Source organism: Eubalaena glacialis, chromosome 11 (assembly GCF_028564815.1).
Source record: "Eubalaena glacialis isolate mEubGla1 chromosome 11, mEubGla1.1.hap2.+ XY, whole genome shotgun sequence".
Taxonomy (NCBI): domain Eukaryota; kingdom Metazoa; phylum Chordata; class Mammalia; order Artiodactyla; family Balaenidae; genus Eubalaena; species Eubalaena glacialis.
This window is the reverse complement of record NC_083726.1, coordinates 94,437,618-94,458,502: the sequence shown is the minus strand read 5'-3', so window position 1 is coordinate 94,458,502 and position 20,885 is coordinate 94,437,618. Positions and strand designations below refer to the sequence as shown.

Sequence of the window (20,885 nt, the reverse complement as noted above, 5' to 3'; positions counted from 1 at the left end):
ACATCTCTTCCCTCTTGCATCTCCCCCCCTCCCACCCTCCCTATCCCACCCCTCTAGGTGGTCACAAAGCACCGAGCTGATCTCCCTGTGCTATGCGGTTGCTTCCCACTAGCTATCTATTTTACGTTTGGTAGTGTATATATGTCCATGCCACTCTCTCACTTTGTCACTGCTTACCCTTCCCCCTCCCCATGTCCTCAAGTCCATTCTCTAGTAGGTCTGTGTCTTTATTCCCGTCTTGCCACTAGGTTCTTCATGAAATGGAAATAAAAACAAAAATAAACAAATGGGACCTAATGAAACTTAAAAGCTTTTGCACAGCAAAGGAAACCATAAACAAGACCAAAAGACAACCCTCAGAATGGGAGAAAATATTTGCAAATGAAGCAACTGACAAAGGATTAATCTCCAAAATTTACAAGCAGCTCATGCAGCTCAATAACAAAAAAACAAACAATCCAATCCAAAAATGGGCAGAAGACCTAAATAGACATTTCTCCTCGGGCTTTTTGTTTCCTCTGTAAAATGACCCTGACACCTTATCTTCCCTTCCACGAGAAAGCAGAAGGACTGATAATGGACTCTGAATTTGTGGATTGTGGTGACACTTTGAACAAAGTAGAATCTGCACCAAATAGCAACTCCCAATGTTCTAGGATGACTAAACGTATGTGTTGCTCTTATTTTTTTAATAATACTTACAATTTTAAAGGAAAATATTTCAAAACATAAAGTAACATATCCTCTTCAAATCTTATTAATAAATAAAAGGTTATATAGTAACAACAGAGGTAGGTACATTATTTTCTTTTGTTTTTAATCTTTCTTAGTTATGAACTACTTCAAATATACAGAAAAGCCTAACAAAAAATAAAATTTTCCAGACTCAGTTGTTGGACAGTTAATGAGTACCTAGTATGTGCCAAACACTAAGGTATTTGCTGTGGATGAAGAAATAAACAAGAAGGTTACACTCGGGACTTCCCTGGTGGCGCAGTGGTTAAGAATCCGCCTGCCAATGCAGGAGACACGGGTTAGAGCCCTGATCCGGGAAGATCCCACATGCTGCGGAGCAACTAAGCCTGTGCGCCACAACTACTGAGCCTGCGCACTAGAACCCGTGAGGCACAACTACTGAGCCCGCACACCTAGAGCCCGTGCTCTGCAACAAGAGAAGCCACCGCAGTGAGGAGCCCGCACACCACAATGAAGAGTAGCCCCCGCTCGCCGCAACTAGAGAGAAAGCCCGCGCAGCAACAAAGACCCAACACAGCCAAAAATAAATAAATAAATTTTTTTAAAAAATGGTTATACTCTGTCCCTTTGTAGAGCTTTTACTTTCATAGGGGAAATGTATACTCATGAACGTGTAGCAAAAGTGCACATTTCTTTTTAATGGCATTGATATTTCATGGTTTACTTAGCATTGCTAAATTGTTGAATATTTTTATTGTTTTCCTTTTCTAGCTATTTTGAGGAACACAGCTTCAAAAAAAAAAAAATAGTTCTGCAAGTTCTTTGTCCACTTTTTTGGCTACAATAAGACTCAACTGAAACAAAGGCTTTGATAAGATTACCAGGCCCTTCCATCTAGATCCGCTGGCAGATAGGACAGTAAGGAAAGTCTAACTGACATAACCTGGAACATTTCTTTGTCTAAGTGGAACTTAAGCAATACCCTAGAATTTTGTGTGAAAACCCCCAAAAATAGTATTTTCTATGGGACATACAAAACAACTAAAGATACCTTCATTTGCGTTGAACTATAGCCATCCTATTTTGATTCAACAGCCTATGTTAATTATATACTTTAGAAGTTAGTAATAGATTTTATGAGTTCGTTCATTGTTGAACTTGTATCTTCATGAGTACGTAGAGATGGAACTTTATTATTTAACATTTAAGATCAGAATTCTTTGCTTGCTGGTTATTTTATATTTTCCTCCATCAGCCAAAGCTTGTAAAATAGGCTTGGTTCATCTGACAGCTCTCCAGAAAGTCTTTGCCAATTTATAGTTTCTCCTTGAGTGTAAGAGTACCTATTTCCACACAGCCTCTCTTTTTTTAAGAGGGGGAAGTACACAGCCTCTCTAGAGCTTACAATTTTCACATATTTTGGCTGATTGGACAATCATAATGGTACATCAAGTTGTTTCAACTTGTAACTATGAGTTCTAACATTTATCACATGTTGGCTACATAACATTTTGCTTTTTCATAGCAGTTTTATTAATATACAATTTATATAGCATTAAGTTCACCCCTTTAAAGTGTACAATTCAATGGTTTTAAAAATATTCAGAGCATTGTGCAAATATCACCATACACTAATTTTAGAACATTTTCATCACCTCAAAAAGAAATTTTGTACTCACAACCCACCCCCCTATATCTTCTTCCTTCATCCCTAGGCATCACTAATCTACTTTGTGTCTCTGTATGTTTGTCTATTCTGGATATTTCATATAAATGTAATCATACAATATGGAGTCTCTTGTGACTGGCTTATTTCACTTAGCATAATGGTTTCAAGGTTCATCCATGCTGTAGCATGTATTAGTACTTCATTACTTTGTATGGCTAAATAATGTTCCACTGTAGGGATATATCATGTTGTGTTTATCCATTCATCAGTTGATGGACATTGGGGATTTTTCCACTTTGGGCTATTATAAATAATCCTGCTATGAACATCTGTATACAAGTTTTAGTGTGGACATATGTTTTCATCTCTTTTAAGTATATACCTAGTGATGGATTTGCTGGGTCAAATAATAACTTTATCTTTTTGAGGAACTCCTGGATTGTTTCCCAAAATCACACATCATTTTACATTCCCACCAGCAGTGTATGAAGGTTCCAATATCTTCACCAATGCTTGTTATTATCCATCTTTTTGAGCATAGCAATCCTAGCAAGTGTGAAGTGATAATTCATTGTGGATTTTATTTGCATTTCCCTAATGACTACTGATATTTAGCATCTTTCCATGCTCTTAATTGACCGCTTTATATCTTCTTTTTTTTGAGAAATATCTATTCAGATCCTTTGCCCATTTTTCAATTAGGTCATTTGTCTTTTTATTATTTTTTTTAATATGTTTATTTATTTTATTTATTTATTTATTTTGGCTGCGTTGGGTCTTTGTTGCTGCATGCGGGCTTTCTCTAGTTGCAGCAAGCAGGGGCTACTCTTCACTGCGGTACGCAGGGTTCTCATTGCAGTGGCTTCTCTTTGTCGTGGAGCTCAGGCTATAGGCACGCGGGCTTCAGTAGTTGTGGCTCGCGGGCTCTAGAGCACAGGCTCAGTAGTTGTGGTGCACGGGCTTAGTTGCTCCACAGCACGTGGGATCTTCCCGGACCAGGGCTCGAACCCGAGTCCCCTGCATTGGCAGGCAGACTCTTAAACACTGTGCCACCAGGGAAGTCCCTGTCTTTTTATTATTGAGTTGTAAGAGCTCTTTATATATTCTAGGTACAAGTCCTTTATCAGATATATGATTTGCAAATATTTTCTCCCAGACCATGGGTTGTCTTTACACTTCCTTGATGTTGTCCTTTGAAACACAAAAGTTTTTATCAATAATTTTGATTAAGTCCAGTCTATCCATTTTTTTCTTTTGTTACTTGTGCTTCTGGTGTCATATCTAAGACATCATTACATAACACAAGATCACGACGATATACTCCTATATTTGCCTCTAATAGTCTTACAGTTTTAACTCTTACATTTAAGTCTATAATCCTCTTTGAGTTAATTTTTGTGTGTGGTCTTTTCACTTTTAAATGTCCAAAGATTTCCTGCTACTATAAAAACAGGAAAGAAGACAAAAGTGAAGCACCAAAGGACAACCTATGCGTTATAGCTAGAAAACTCAAACCACTAAAAACTTTAGCAAGTAGAATATGTGTGTGTAATATGTATTTTTAATTATTATTATTTTTCCTCCTATTATAGGCCTAGTTTTTAGCCCTTCCAGATGGCGAAGGGCAGGCAAAGCTGCAGATCAACCAGTATTTCTTCACTTTCCTCTTCTTGCTGCTACAAGCTTTCTTGTCCTTTCTTTGACACCGCTGAAGCAGCCAGGCCTCCTTCTGAGCCTGGAGTCTGTTAAAGATCTTCACACGGGGCAGTAAGTATTTCAGGACAAGTTAAAACGACTTCTTGAATTTGAGTCTTCCTTCGGATAAGGGCAGTACTGGCTGCCAGTACTCCCCCCCTCTGCCTGGAATTCCCGCTTGCCTCTGCCACCTCCAGACATTCAGGCCAGCTTCACATAGGCAGACAAGAAATAAAGAAATTCTGAGCCTGAGACAGAAAACGACCTCAATATGAAACAACTCAAATTTTTTTCTAGTGGCTTTAAAAAAGTATGTGTTTATATGTCTGTGTATATAAAAAAAAACTTGGTTTTTTTTCTGAATATAAAACTGATTGATATATGATCACAGAAAAACAATTTGGAAAATCTAAAGAATACAAAGAAAAAATAAAGTCCCACCTCTTTTCATGCCCCAAAGTTAACTATGTTTATCATTTTGATGTATATCCTTAGAGAGAAAGGCAGACAGATACAGTTACCAAAATATACACTTATACATGCATTTATATTTTAGATAACTGAAAATGTAGTATATGTACAGTTTCATGTAAAGCTCTTTTTCCACTTCACATTTTCTTTTTACAGTTTTATTGAGATACAACTGACATACAGCACTGTATAAGGTTAAGGTGTACGGCATAATGATGTGACTTACATACATCATGAAATGATGACCACAACAGGTTTAGTGAGCATCCATCATCTCATATAGACACAACTTTAAAGAACAGGAAGAAAACTATTTTTTTCCCTCCTGCTCAGAACTCTTAGGATTTACCCTCTTAACAGCTTTCATATATAACACACAGCAGGGTTCATTATCTTTATCATGTTGTACTTTACATCCCTAGGGCTTACTTATCTTATAACTGGAAGTTTGTGCCTTTTGACTGCCTTTCTCCAATCTACCCTCTCTCCCCGCCTCCCCCACACCTCTGAAACCACAAATCTGTTACCTTTTTCTATTAGTTGGTTTGTATGTTTGTTTTTGAAGTATAATTAACCTACAACACTATGTTAGTTCCTGTTATACAACACAGTGACTCGATATTTCTATACATTTCATACAAAGATAATTACATCGTTATTGACTATATTCCCCACACTGGTACATTTCATACCCACGCCTCAATTATTTTGCAAATGGAAGTCTGTACTGCTTAATCTCCCTCCTCTGTTTCTTTCCTCCCCACACCCCTCCCTCTCTGACAACCACCTGTTTGTTCTCTGTATCTACGACTCAGTTTCTATTTTGTTATGTTTGTTCATTTGTTTTGTTTTTTAGATTCCACATATAAGTGAAATGGTACGGTATTTGTCTTTGTCTGACTTGTTTCACCTAGCAAAAGACTCTGTAGGTCCATCTCTGTTGTCGTAAATGGCAAGATTTCATTTTTAATTATGGCTGAGTAATACCCCATTGTACATGTAAAACACTAATTTGTAAAGATAGATGCACCCCTCTGTTCATCATAGCATTATTTACAACAGTCAAGATGTGGAAGTAACCTAAGTGACCACCAACAGAATAAATTAACGGATAAAGAGATGTGGTATATGTATATGTATATATATATATATATATATATATATATATATATATACACACATTCCATATTTTATAGTTATTAAACATTATTTGAAAACATTAAATTCCCACTTAGGACTCATCATGGTGTATACATCCTTTTCCTCCTTTTGTATATTTAAGTTTCCTTCGTCATGAAAAATACTATGATAAACACTGCATCTCAAACATTTCTCAAATTTTTATACAGTTCTACAATCTTTATACTTAATTCAATCATTCACAAATAGTCATCAAAGGCCCATCCTGCTATAGGCACAATGCTATGGATACAAAGCTGAACTAGAAAAGCTCATGGAAAGTAGCTATTTCTCCTGTCCCCTCATTTTGTCCTGCCTCCTTGGTATACCTGCTGGCTTCCTGACTTCTAATTACTTTTCCTGACCACAGTTCTCACCTGTTCCCTGCCTGTTCACTGCTTTTAACACATGCCTTTTCCTATAGCTCAGTTAAGCTGATTCCTAACTCTTGCTACTTGACTGTTTCTCTAGTAAGCTGTTCTCAAATTTTTGGTCTCAAGACCTCGTTACACCCTTAAAAAATTATTGAGGACCCCTAAGAGATTTTCTTTTGTGGGCTGTTTCTGTGGATGTTTACTGTAAAACAGATTAAAACTGAGAAATCTGCAACACCATAAAACATAAGCACATGTTTCATTAGCCAACAGAGAGATGACAGCATCACACTTCACAGAGCCTTTGGAAAACTCCACTGTACAATCAAGAAAGAATGAGAGTGGGAAAGGTAAATAACAAGTTACTGTCATTATGAAAATAATTTGATCTTGTAGACCCTCTCAAAAGGGTCTTGAAGACCCACAAGCTAGAGAACTATGTCTAGGTCTTTGTCCTACGACTAATTCACACTTTGCATTGACCATCTCTTATGGCCTATGACCACCATGGTGGGGCTGTCTTCGGCTTGCTTGGTTGCTATATAACCATCCCAGTGTGGCTCACAGGGCACAAGTAATAAATGCTCCTGATTGCCTTGTTTCCTCTGCAAAAAAGTGATCAGTTTCCAAGTCCTAAAGGTTTTATTCAACTAAGTCAATGTTTCTAGGATACTTATGTTCTAGGCTATTTAAGTGATGAAACCTTGAATTCCAGGCTGTTTAATAAATCTTATGTAGGAGGGCAAGGAAGGGACAGGAAGAGCATCCAAAGAAGCCACTAGACCATGCTACCTATCTCTTGTGTTAGGTGAAAATAGGGAACTCGCTTGCTCTCCTGGCTTGTCTACATGGAAGCCAACTAGTGAAGGTACCTGCCTTTAGTTTTATTAACAATGCTGGCCAAATATATATTTTGAAAAAACAAGGGTGAGAAAGAAATAGGAATTAAAGAACTTTCACTGTTATTGCTTTAAGTCAAAATATCCGTTACACTCAATCAGTTGCTCTTTGCTTTGTTTGTACGTTTGCCCACTGGACAGCCACACTGTTTTTTTAACATGACGTTTCCGGTATTGGACCTTTTTCTTTTGTATTGTAACGTTACAAAACCTAACTCCCAACCTAACCACATAATTAACTTTGTTTTAACTCCTTTCCTTCCAGTATTTATCCACATGGAGGTTTTAATTATGCAGATACAATCAGAATACAAGTTGCACAACTGTGAAGCTTTCTAGAACAATCATAGCTCGACTTGTGCTTCACGCAGTACACCTAAATGGAACCAGAAGGACAAATTCCGCAGCCCTATTTCTCAACAGAGCTGAAACTTCTGTGGTTTAGAAAGTGCTAGCTTAAAAAGCATTTTTAGGCTACCTATACCTATGATTCCAAGACAGGACACTCTCTGGAGGCGCTTATTATCTTCCAGTTCTTCACGGACCTGGAGAGCCTCTGGAAGTTTAATTTTAACCGGCTCTAAGTTATCCAGAGGAAGATTCACACACACACACACACACACACACACACACACACCACCACCACCACCACCACCACCACCACCACCAATCACAGTCATATAGCAAAACATTAGAGAAGTAGCAAGACTCCGTGAACTCCTGGGGACACATCACTTTCACTTTCAGGGCATAAATCTCTCTTTGCAGGGGTCCCCAGCTAACAAAGGACAATGAGGCTCGAGAAGAACAAGGTGAGAGGGTGGTGCATGACCAGCTGAGGGTGGATCTCTACTCGGAGGGCTGCTTTGTTCAGTTTTTACCTCTTGTTCTTCAGAAGGCCAAGCTTACAAACTACTTCCAAGCATTTGTAAAACAAACATTGCCACCCGCCAGCAGTTTACTGTATTCTGAAATTGCTGTATTTACCTTGAAAACCACAAAATGTAAACAAGGGCACCTGATCAGAGAAGATCTTTAAACTGCTCATTCACTAAATCAACACCTGGGAAGAAAAGGCAGTTGACTTGGACTTGAACACACAATGTACAAATCAATCTTTTATCTTAGGGGTAGCTTGAATAAGTTAATGATTAGTAAGCTTTATGGAGATGCACGGAGACTTTCATAAACAAAACGTATTAATATATTTAATACTCAAAAGAGTAAAACAAGTAAGGCCCACCTACTGTAAGCTATAGAAGTATAATCTTAATTCACACATACTTTCACTTAAAATAACAAATATGTGTAAGACACTCTCCCTCCCACTGGAGATACTTTATGCTATACAGCATGTGAAAACTGGGGTGACTGACTTTTTAATATGTCTTTTTAAAAATATTTATTTATTTATTTATTTATTTATTTATTTATTTTTGGCTGCACCGGGTCTTTGTTGCAGCACATGGGATCTTCGCTGTGGCATGCAGGATCTTTAGTTGCAGCACGTGGACCCTTAGTTGCAGCATGCGGGATCTAGTTCCCCAACCAGGAATCGAACCCAGGCCCCCTGCATTGGGAGCATGGAGTCTTATCCACTGGACCACCAGGGAAGTCCCTTAATATGTCTTTTAATATGGCTAATACATGACAAAATACGAGAAGATAGGGAAATAGTTTATTTAAAAATAGCTACTATTTAGTGGGAAGCAGCCCCATAGCACAGGAAGATCAGCTCGGTGCTTTGTGTCCACCTAGAGGGGTGGGATAGGGAGGGTGGGAGGGAGACGCAAGAGGGAGAAGATATGGGGATATGTGTATACGTATAGCTGATTCACTTTGTTATGCAGCAGAAACTAAACACACCATTGTAAAGCAATTATACTCCAATAAAGATGTTTAAAAACAAAGAAAAAATAAAAATAGCTACTATATAATACATTGAAGAGTTTTTGAGTGAGCCATAGTTTTAGTTTTACAGACAGTCCGTGCTTCTTACCACAATGTGTTTCTGAAAACTATATTACAAAAGCAATGCATTTCTCATAGGAAATTCCACTGGAATAATATAACTGGGAATACCTTCCTAAGGAATACAAAGATAATAATGGATATAGCATAGGTAGAAATACTCTAACCCTCCATATATTTAGAAGAACGAACATCCTGTAAAAGTGATTAAAATGTGCTTTGTTGTACTTCCATAAGGATCATTCTTTTCCCCAAAATTACTACTGTATCATGTAAATATCTGAAGACCTCACCAAGGACCCTCCCACGTATGAGGGCCCAGAGAGGCAAAGGGTCCTGAATGGATAAAGTCTTTCTCCATCTTCCCACACAGCTAGACTTAGAAGTTAAAAAAAGTCACAGAAGTGTAGAGCGGGGATACTTCATTATTTTTCAGTGAAGTCAAGAGATTATTTTTGGGTCAAGTGAACTTCTACCCACCTCAGGGCTATTTTTCCTCTCCAGACTATTCTACCTTGAGTTAGCTAAATTCACCCCTCCTGCCTCAGCCTTTTCCAGAATGCTATATAAATGGAGTCATACGTTGTGCAGCCCTTTGAAACTGGCTTCTTTCACCTAGTATCACGCTTTTGAGATTCATCGGTGGTGTTGGGTGTATCCATGGTTCATTCCTTTTTACTGCAGAGTGGTATTCCACTGCATGTATTGTTTATCCATTCACCAATTGAAAGATATTTTTTAACTGTTTCCAGTTTTTGCTGTAAACATTGAGGAACAGATCTTTGTGTGAACTTAAGTTTTCATTGCTTTTGGTAAATATTTAAGAGTGAGATTTAGGGCTCATATGGTATGTGTATGTTTAACTTTATAAGAAACTGCCAAACTCTTTTCCAAAATGGCTGTAGCATTTGGTACACCACTGGCAATATATGAGAGTCCTAGTTGATCTGCATCCTTGTCAACACTTGATATTGTCAGCATTTTTATTTCAGCCATTTTTGCAGAGGTACTTCATTGTGGCTCTTGATATTGTTGTTTTTAGGGAGGCACCTTAAATGTTGGTATTCCCAGGGATTCCATCTAGGGTACTCTTTTCTTCTCACTCTCACAGCTTTAAATTCTATCTACATGTTATTTAAATTTCAAATCTGTATTTTCCATCTGGATTTCTCTCCTGAGCCTCCAGATTAACATATCCAGAAATCTCTTAGATTTTCTCCTCTGGCAGAAAGGATGCCAGAACCAAGTTCACTACTGTGGTAAACTGCAAACAGCCATAAATTCTTCTCATCCCTGTATGCATGTCCCTTTGCAGGTGACTTTGCAGGTACTCCCATCAAAAGACAACGTCAGTTTCTCCACTTTTTGCCTCTGAACTTAGCCATATAACATTAGCAAATGTGACACAGAGGTTTGAATAGCACTAGCATTGGGGGGTTGCCCTTTCTTGCTGTTCTCACGCTCTCCCTAGGGAAGAATGTGAGCTAGCCTGCCAAATAGTGAGAGACACATGGCCCGGCCACCCCAATCAACAACCTATCCACAGGCAGATACATGAATGAAGCCAACCCAGACCATCCAGCTGCCAACTGACCCCAGATACATGAGCAAGTTCATCAGAGATCAGCCAAGTCAGCTCAGAAGAAAAGAATCCATAAGCAAACCCACAGATTCATGAGTTAAGTAAATGAATGCTCAGAAAGCCACTCAGTTTGGGGGGTTTTGTTACATAATAATACAGAACTAATATAATTACCCTCCCCTATCAAGTAGTTTGTTTTATATTCCATATCTCAATAAGTGCTACTAATACCTACCACATTGCCCAAATCTGACACCTGGGGGAATTCTAGGATGTATCCTCTCCCTCACCCCTACCTTCCACCACACTCCCACATACAAGTAGTCATCAATTCCTAATATAGTTAAATATTCTAGCTACTTAGTCCCTTATCATATTCTGAGCTTTTTTAACAGTCTCTTAGTTGACATCCCATCCTACATTTTCCATCCCTCCATATAAGAAAATAGTCTTTCAAAATTTCAATTCTGATCATGTCATAGCCCAGCTTAAAAGTCTTTAATTGTGCTCTACTATCTTTAACATAAAAATTAACTGCCTCAGCATACAAGACCATTGGGCATCTGGACTCTCCTCCAAGCTCATCTCTGCCACTCTTCCACATTCTCCTCAGCTTTTAACATTCCTAAAAGCCACAACCACAAATGGGTCATGCTACTCCACACCCCTGTGCCTATTTCTCCCCAACCCTCTCCTTTCCACCAGATTAACAACTGCCCATTCTTCCATAGCTCCAGCTCACCTCCATGCTTCCTCTAAACTCCCAAGGCAATTATAATCCTCTTCTCTTACTTCCACAGCCCTTTGGGACTTAAGGCAGTATAATTAGTGGTTAAGTGTCTGGATTTCAATCAATCCTTTGCTTCTTACTAGTTATACGACCTTGGTCAAGTTACTTCACTTCATTGTACCTCAATTTCCTCAATAGAATGGAATGTGGCAGAGAATGTTACCCTTCCCTCCACCCTCCAGTATCCATTCTCTTCTCTTCTTAGGTGACAGAACTCCTGAATTCTAGGTAGGCCCATGGCCAGCCCACCAACCGTCACACTCCTCAGCCTCCTTGCAGCAGATGTAACTACGTGTATGAGTTTCCTGTGGCTGCCGTAACAAATCACCAAACTTGGTGGCTTAAAACAACGGACATTTATTCTCCTGTAGTTCTCAAAGACCGAAGTCCAAAGTCAAGGTGTCGGCAGGGCCGTGTTCCCTCTGAAGGCTCTAGGAGAGAAACCTCTCTTGCCTCTTCCAGCTTCTGGTGGCTCCTGGTGTTCCTTGGCTTGTGGCCACATAACTCCATTCTCTGTCTCTGTCTTCACAAGGTCTCTCCTCTATGTGTGTGTCTCCCCCTCTTTTGTCTCTTATAAAGTCATTTGTCATTGGATTTGGGGTCCACCTGAGTAATCAAGGGTGATCTCATTTCAAGATCCTTAACTTAATTACATTTGCAAAGTCTCTTTTTCCTATGAAAGTAACATTCACAGTGTCTAGGTGTTAGGACATGGACTTATCTTTTGGCAGACATCCATTCAACCCAGTATACCATGTGACTATGACATATGAGTAGGAGTAATATATGCAATTCCAGAAGTCCTCCTTAAAGAAGAATCCACTTGCTCTGGATTCCTCTTGCTCCCTTTCTACTGACTGAGAAGTAGTAACTATTGAAGCAACTTTGGAAACCACATGTTGAAGAGAGTAGAGTGGCAAGATGGTTCTGGATTACTCATCTAGGAACTACTAAGTGAAAGAGAAATAAACTTCTATCTTATATAAGCCATTGGTTTTTGTTGTTGTTGTTTTATTTCTGTTACAGCACCTTATCTAGTACATGCAGCTAATAATAATATCTTAATAAAAATACATACCACTTAGGGTTGCATAAGGATTAAATGGATTAATAGAATGTAAAGCATTGCAGACATCACCTGACATATAGTAAGGACTAAATAAATGTCAGTGATTAGCCTCAGCCGTAGTAGAGTAGCCCTAGTCACATTTAGTTATCATTGCTTTACTTGTCTACCTCCTGCAGAAGACCAAATTTATTGGGGTAATGGCTTGGCACTTTCATCTCAGTATTGTATGAAAAAATACCAAACATTCTGTTACTGTTTAAAAGGGAAATGCAATTTAACTCTGCGTAGCAATCATTACCCTAGGAGCTACTTTCATGAAAAGATGAATACTAGGCCTGAAAAGCCTAGATGTCCCTTCCCTGCAGGCACAAATGTTTCAAGTTACAGGTCAATTGCTATCTTAATTAAGAAGCTTTTCTCATCTCTCAAAACAGGAAATTAAAATCTCCATCCTCCCACCATACCTTTACCACAACTTTTTATTTAGCCCTTATCATTGTCTACCTTGGGTTGCAATTATTTATAAACACATCTTATCTCCCTCAGTAGATTATAAATTCCTTGACAGCAGCATTCGTTTCTGATTCATTTGAACCTTAGTAACTAGTTCACACACTGCACTGCACAGAGTTGATAACCAATAAATCTCTACTAAATTTATCAAGATCTTACAGTGTGAAAACACCAGCTTCAAATAAGCCTGCCTCACCACCTACCAGCTGTGTGACCTTGAGCATGTTACTTTACTTCTCTACAGTGTGGTTTCCAAATTTGTAAAATGGGGCTATTAAGAATTAAGTAAGGTAACATGGATAAAGGCCATCAAAAGCACTCAAAGTTAAGAATTCCAATATTTAGGACTTTCTATTCTTAGAAAGAGCCATCTTGGTTATTAAGTTAAAGTGTTCACATACAAAAGGCATTTATTCAGTGCTTGCAAAAAATTTAGACACATATTTAACTTCATACACAATATTAGAAGGGAGATTTTTACACACAAGCCCCCAGCTCAGGAAAATCGGCCCATGGATACACGATCAGTAAGCAAGGGAGTTGTTCTAACACCACTAAACCATGTACATCACAAGTGTTAATTTTCTGCCCATTACTTTTCACTCTTCAAGGAGAAAATTAAACTTCACAAGTCAAAGCCACAAATCAATCAAAGTTCATACAGCACATATATATTTTAGATACTCAATTAATTGTGTGAGGGCAGCCCTAAACAGCAGTTGATGAGATTTCCAAAGTAGTCTTATTTGACCTTTCATAACCACAGCAACTCCCCTCCAATAGAGACTAAAGTATTTTAAAGTACGAGCCCTTTTACAATCCTGACTAGCTTCAACAGAAGAAGCAAAGAAGCAAAGCAATCAGTTTTCATTTCATCCTTTGGGCCTTCTCTGAAACCTCACTGAAAAGAATAAACTTATTACCCAATTTCCACTGCCACTTAAGAATTTAATAATAAGCTGTGGAAGGTTCTTAATATGATGACTTACCACAAATACACAGAATCAACACAGCAGTAACATTGAACCGGAGAATTTTAAAGACATTTGTTAATAAATTTTGTAATTTCTGGCTTGGAAATTCACTGCAATTTTCTAAACTTCTCTGAGTAGCAGCAAACCACAAAATGCTACAACCTAAAAGAACTTCACTTAACACATGCAGAAGTTTTCATCTTCTGCCATTCACACTATAGATTTATATGTTGGAATGCACATTTAACACCAATGAGCTGAAATTTAGAGGCCTAGAATACAAAACTGTAATACTATAACAGGTCTATCCATTGCTTTCTCATAAATGAAGTAATCAGCTAACAACTATGTTACATGCTGGGTAGTATAAAGACCTCCAAAAAAATCATGTGACAACAGAACTGAAATTATACTGCCTTTAAGAATTATAATTTTTTTCTAGAAAAACATTTATTTATTAATTCAACAAAAATTAAGTCAGCCCCAATGATACTGAAAACACTGTTCTTGATCTTGGTAATTCAACAGAACACAGTCTTGCCCTCAAACACTTGGCAGTCTAATTGCAGGTTTTTCAACTAAAGAAACGAGTGCAAATTCTGAGCACGCACAGTACTGGGACCGCGTCCTCAGGCCCAAGTTCACTGACACCACGGTGGATCCCAGCCTGTGGGCAGGTTCCAAGCTCAAGCTCCCACATCTCTCCTCTTGTCCTCATGAGGGCTTCCCTGACACTTGAAGAACTTGATCAGCTGCAAGCAGGAGCAATCCAGATGTCTGTGTGGAAGGGGGTGACAACTCAACTCACAGAGGATGGAAGCTGGCCCCAGCCTTTCCGCCCTTGGATAGGAGATTCTGAAGCACTTTCCTCCTGGTTTCTCAGAGTGCCCTGCAGGACTGAGTTCCAGCTGCCACAGTGGAGGGCCTTATTCACACTTTACTGACTTTCATTCCATGAGGCTGACTCTCCTTCACTCCCTCACTCACGCTTCCCAGGACCACCTCCCAAACTAATTCCCTCCATCCGCATCTTCCTGGGTCGAACGTGTAGATGCTCCAACTAACACAGTCCTAATCTATTTCTCTTCAGATATATCCAATCACACTAGAATAACACATGAAAGTAGAGTGCCACATATATCCCTTTTATCCACTTAAATTTCAAGATGTCATGAGGCTGGGCATTTGAATAAATAACGTGAATGAGAGTTAAGATCGAAAAAGAGAGAGAGAAAGAGGAAGCTTGGCAGCCTAGAACAATGGCCAATGCTAAAAAGATGAAAGTAGCCAATTCTCCACTTGGTTCCAAAATACCAATTATGCAGCACACGAGGAGGGAAACAAGGGTCCACAGATGCGAATGAAAAAGCCTCAGGAGTTTGGGTTGACTAACAGCTGCAGGTGAGTTAGGGAGTCCTACTCAGGACTCTTGGGCTGCAAGTGTGGCATCCAAAAAAGAGGGAGAGTCTCATCAGACTGCACCCAAATGTACTATGTTCAGTTCTTTCTACACCGCTAAGAATTAATTTGACAAACAGGAACCTAACCAGAAACCAAACACAGCAGTGTGATGAAGACTAGAGAAATCACTGAAGAATCTGTAGCTGGCAACAGGTGAAAGAATTTTTTTTAATTAAGACCGTAGAAGAAAAGATCTACAGGAATATAATCGTTCTAAATAAATACTTAAAGCTCCATTGTGTGGAAGAGGGATTAGATGGAATCTATGTGGCTTTACTGGACCAACCGGTAGAATTTACAGGAGGGCATTATTCAATAGACAGTATGGTATAGTGGTTAAAAACAAACAGCTCTGGAGTCAGACAAACTTGTTTTGACTCCCAACTCTACCACTAATAAGCTCAGCGACCTTAAAACGGTTGTATACTTTCTTTATACTGAACTGTCCAACTGCAAAATTGGGATAGCAACAATTTCTACTTTATAGGGTTATTGTGATGACTAAACATTAATGCACAGGAAGCCCTGAGCCCAGTGTAGCATGTATTAAATGCTCGATAAATGTCAGTAATTTCAAATCTGAAACAGTTTCCATCTTCACCCCAAAAAATTTACACTAACATCAAATCTGAAGAAATACAATAAAGCAATTGTTAAGCTGGTAGAGGAAGTATTTATAATTGGCTCATACCGGAGAACTACTGTGCTAGACAATACTGACATGTTCAACTACATAAAAAGTCGAAGCTACTACCTAGCTGGATGGCTTTTTCGCAGATGCTTTTAAGTGTATAACCTCCATGAGTAGAGCCAAAAGGTGAGAGTGCCAGCCTTCAAGACGACTTCCCGGAATTATATGCAGAGAAGGAACTGAGTTAAAGAAATGGTCTTGTCAGTGTTCTCCCAAGTCCCTGATACTCACTACCTGCTTTCGTGTGGCACCGCACAGCACAGAAAGTCTCTGTTTTAGTTCCTGAAGCATTCTAACTTATTGCCTCAGAATGACTTTTTGTTTTCTAGAAGCAGCCACTTGGTAGGGTTTGCGGATTAGGAAACAGTCACGTGTCAAATGACCACAGAGTCTCAGAGTTGGAAATTTCAAGACCAAATGGCCCAAGGCTGTGAACTATCTAATCAACCAAGAAAAGGCTTCCCTCAGCCCTCCTGGGGAGTGGCCCCTTGGGTTCTGCGTTACTTCTGTGTTTTATCACCCTGATGGTAATAAAAGGACACACAAACCTCCCTTGTTTTGATTTAGATCAGTTTCTCCTCCTAATAGAAAATGCACACGTATTAATACGCACAAACTTTTGCAAAAATCTACACCAAGGTTTTCTAGAGAACAGGAGGAGACGTGCATAAAAGAACTAGGAGAAAAAAAAGAAAAATGAAAAGAATATAAAGTCAACAAAAATAACTGCTATAATTTAGTGTGCGGGAAGATGGTTAAACTGCAAATCAAAAACAGGACCAGTGATAAATCGTGTTGATAATATGTGCCCCTGTACAAGGCAAGGAGAAGGGCAGTTAACCTCAGTGCTATTCCTTCTCAAAACCTAAGCCCCACTCTAATCATGACAAAAACATCAGCCAGACCCAAACCAAGGGACATTCTACAAAATACCTGGCCAGTACCCTTCAAAAGTATCAAGGTCATAAAAAAAACAAGGAAAGACTAAGAAAGTGTCACAGGCCAGAGGAGACTAAGGAGCCATGATGACTAATGGCACGTGGGATCCTGGATGGGATGAGGATGGGGAAAGGACAATGGAAAACTGGTGACAGGCGAAGGAAGCCTGGAATTTAGTCAATAGTAATGTACAAATGGTAATTTCTTGGTATTGACAAATGTACCATGGTTATGTAAGATGCTAACATAGGGGAAACTGGATGGAAGGGAAGTCTCTATACTACCTTTACAACTCCTCTTACATCTAACTGTATTCCAGGGACTTCCCTGGTGGTCCAGTGGGTAAGACTGCACACTCCCAATGCAGGGGGCCTAGGTTCGATCCCTGGTTGGGAAACTAGATCCCACATGCATGCCACAACTAAGAAGCCCGCATGCCGCAACTAAGACCCAGCGCAGCCACAATAAATAAATAAAATAGATAAATATTTATAAATAAATAAATAAAAATGTATTCCAAAGTTTAAATTTGATCTTTAAAAATGAGAGAATATTTGATCATGAAAAGAATTTTGCACTCACTTAAGAGAAAGCCAATGTGCTTCGGTTAATACTATTCTGATTGTGTGGTTTCTACTGAAAATAGCTGTCCATCCACCAGGTTTTAAATAACCCTTGGGAAGTTGTTTATTTGTTAAAACTTCATTTGCTCTGTTCCTATGAGAGGCAGTGTGACACAGGACACAGTCAAAGGAGCACTTCTCGTACAATTTTGTGTATTGAGGAGACATGTTAACCTCTTTCGAACTTTGGCTCCTTATTCAAAAAAGTGGGGAACTGTACTAGATTTACTTTTAATTGCCTAGAAGCTCTAAAATTTTATGATTCACTTGAACAAATCATAAAGTGAGTATGAAAAACTAAAATCTTTTCAAATTAATTTCAGAACATCGTTTGGCTGAGGCAAGAGGAACTGAGGTGCAGCTGAACTATAGTTTCTGATACACTATAGATTCTTCACATTATCTGAAAAGTAACAAGAAAGGAGGGTGCTCTGGAAATTTATAAATATAATAAATATAATAATATTTATAAATATAATTTATAAATATTTATTTGTTTTATTTATTTATTGTGGCTGTGCTGGGTCTTAGTTGCGGCATGCGGGCTTCTTAGTTGTGGGATGCATGTGGGATCTAGTTTCTAGAATCCAGAGGAGTCTGGAAATGCAGGAGTGGTGATCTTGGAAGGTAAATCTATGAAAAAGTGATGGCTTTTACAGCCAAAGGGAACAGGAGAAATACACTCAGGAAGAGAAGAGTGAAGCTGCAAAAACACAAGGGATGAGAAAGGATACAGCATTTGGGAAAACAAGGTTTGCTTATGGCTGCCGAGCAGTGTGAAGGTCAGGGCAGAGACAAGCCCATCTCAGGGACTCCTCCTCCGGGGCTCCGTCAGGGTGGGCTTCCAAGAATCAGAGAAGAGTCGGAGCTTTAAGATAAAAGGGAACCTTGAATCTCCAACAGGAAAATACCCTCCTTCTCCAATGATGAGTGGAGTGAGACAAATGGCTTAAACTAGAGGTAGAAAATGAGAGCAAGGACAATGACCTAAAGTATTAGATTACAGGAAAAGCCAGCCTTCCAGGGGCGGACGGAGCACCTAAGTGATTCATACTTTGAACCAGTGCCCGCTGAATCATATGACACCAAGTATCTGTGTGTAATTACCTACTGGGTACAGAGCTGTTACCGCAGAGTTCCCTCAGATACAGTAAAATATCTAAAAGAAAAAAGGCAGCCACAAAACCTGAAGGTTTATCTTTGACAGATTAACCTCCCCTGACTGACAGAGGAATAAGGCTACCCAAGCTCGTGGCCGCGAAGCGTGAAGCACCCCTGGGAACCAAGTTGTTTCACATGATCCCAGGGGAAGTTTGAGTCTCCCACCCACAAGCATCTAATGGCTATTTTTTTTTTTTTTTTTTTGGATGTCTACTATGGGCAAACCTCTGTGCCTGGGAAACACACAAAAAAATAAATAAATAAAATCCTGCCCTTGAAGAGGTTATAATGCAAGAGCAGAGTCAACTATGTTTAAAGGAAATATATTATGCCTTTCTACTATAAGTTAGCTACCATTTGTATAATGACTTAAAACACTTTTACATTTATTCTCTGGAAAGATTCCAAGCCTCACAAAGCCTTGTGTGGTAAGATTATTCTTGTTTTTATCCAGCCCTGGTCTCACCAGCCAATGACAGATGTCCTCTGAGACGCTAAGTGGTTGGGTGACCTACTTAAGACGACACAGCCAGCGAAAAGTGCAGTTAAAACCCGAACCCCAAGCTTTTTTCTGTTACAAATGCCGCTCTGTCGTCCCAGTTCGCTTTTAAAACTTTTTATCTTTATCATCCTACAGTTCACAAAGGAGTGTCTGTGGATCTGGATTTGTTTGTCATCCCTACTCTGAACTCAATGTGTCTCTTCCACCTGAGGAACAGTAGTTTTCTACAATTTAGGAAGGTTCTCGCCCGTATCTCTTTACATGTTGCCTCATTCTCACGCGCTCCAGCCTCTCCTTCTATTATTCGATTATAGGCTGCTGGATCTTCTCAGTCCCTCCTCCACGCTTTTCATGACTTGTTCAAATTTTCCTCTGCACTGCATTCTGGGTAATTTCCTCAGCTCTCTTTTCCATAACACTGTCTCCTCGTCTTTATATAATAGCTAGTTCATGCTGTTTAGAACCTATACGTTCCTTTTCATATTGTCCATTCTTCCATTAGGCTCCTCTAGCCTCTTCTGTCTCTGAAATCATTTCCACACACTTACTGCACAGTGTCTGGCAAGATGTCCCGGAGCACTTCGCGTCTTGTTTGCCACAACTGCTGACTCTCCTTCATGTAGTTCTATTGTGAGTCCATCCTCGGTGGGGACTGTGTATGGTTGAGAACACCTCACGTGCCCAGAACTGGGGGAGTGTCCCCACTGAGCACTGTTATGGGTGCTGCTAACGGGTGGTGTATCTCCCACAGCCTTCTTTCTGCTAATTTCTCCACCTGGGGAGACATCTGGATCACTTATTCAAAGTGACCAATTTCGGGACTTCCCTGGTGGTGCAGTGGTTAAGAATCCACCTGCCAATGCAGAGGACACGGGTTCGAGCCCTGGTCCGGGAAGATCCCACATGCCACGGAGCAACTAAGCCCATGCGCCATAACTACTGAGCCTGCGCTCTAGAGCCCGTGAGCCACAACTACTGAGCCCTCACACCACAACTATTGAGCCCGCACGCCACAACTACTGAAGCCCGTGCACCTAGAGCCCGTGCTCTGCAACAAGAGAAGCCACCACAATGAAAAGCCCGCGCACCGCAACGAAGAGTAGCCCCCGCTCGCCGCAACTAGAGAAAGCCCACGTGCGGCAACAAAGACCCAACACAGCCAAAAATAAGTAAATTAATTAATTTTTTTTTTTAAGTGACCAATTTCACTCAAAGGACATTTCTGTCCTCGTCACTCTCTCTGCAAGATGAAAATGCAATATTCTTGCATATTCTTATAATAAGAACTGTGTAGAAAGTGCCTATCACAGAAAGTGAAACATGGGAAACATGTACCAAACGTTAGGCATCTCCCTTCCCCAGTGCAGGGAGAGCACATCCTGAGTTGGGTCTGGGGCTCTAGCAAAACCCTTTGACTCTCTCTCCAGATCTGTATCCCTTATTAAACCTGCTTTTCATCATTGTGAGGAGGAATGCTTACACTGTATGTTCAAAATGAATGCTATTTTTAAATTATTATTATTATAAGTATACATAAACTATGAAATTGATTTGCACAAGCTCTTAATTACTGGTTTTAGTTGTCTATGATTCTCTGCAAGTTCCATTAATCCTTCTCTTGTAACA

The 20,885-nt window shown here is 39.5% G+C and overlaps 1 protein-coding gene across 3 annotated transcripts in view; it reads right to left on the bottom strand.

The window, feature by feature from the left end:
* ITPR2 (inositol 1,4,5-trisphosphate receptor type 2) overlaps positions 1–20,885 on the bottom strand; it is a 521,178-nt gene that overhangs the window by 461,157 nt on the left and 39,136 nt on the right. The window lies entirely within an intron of this gene.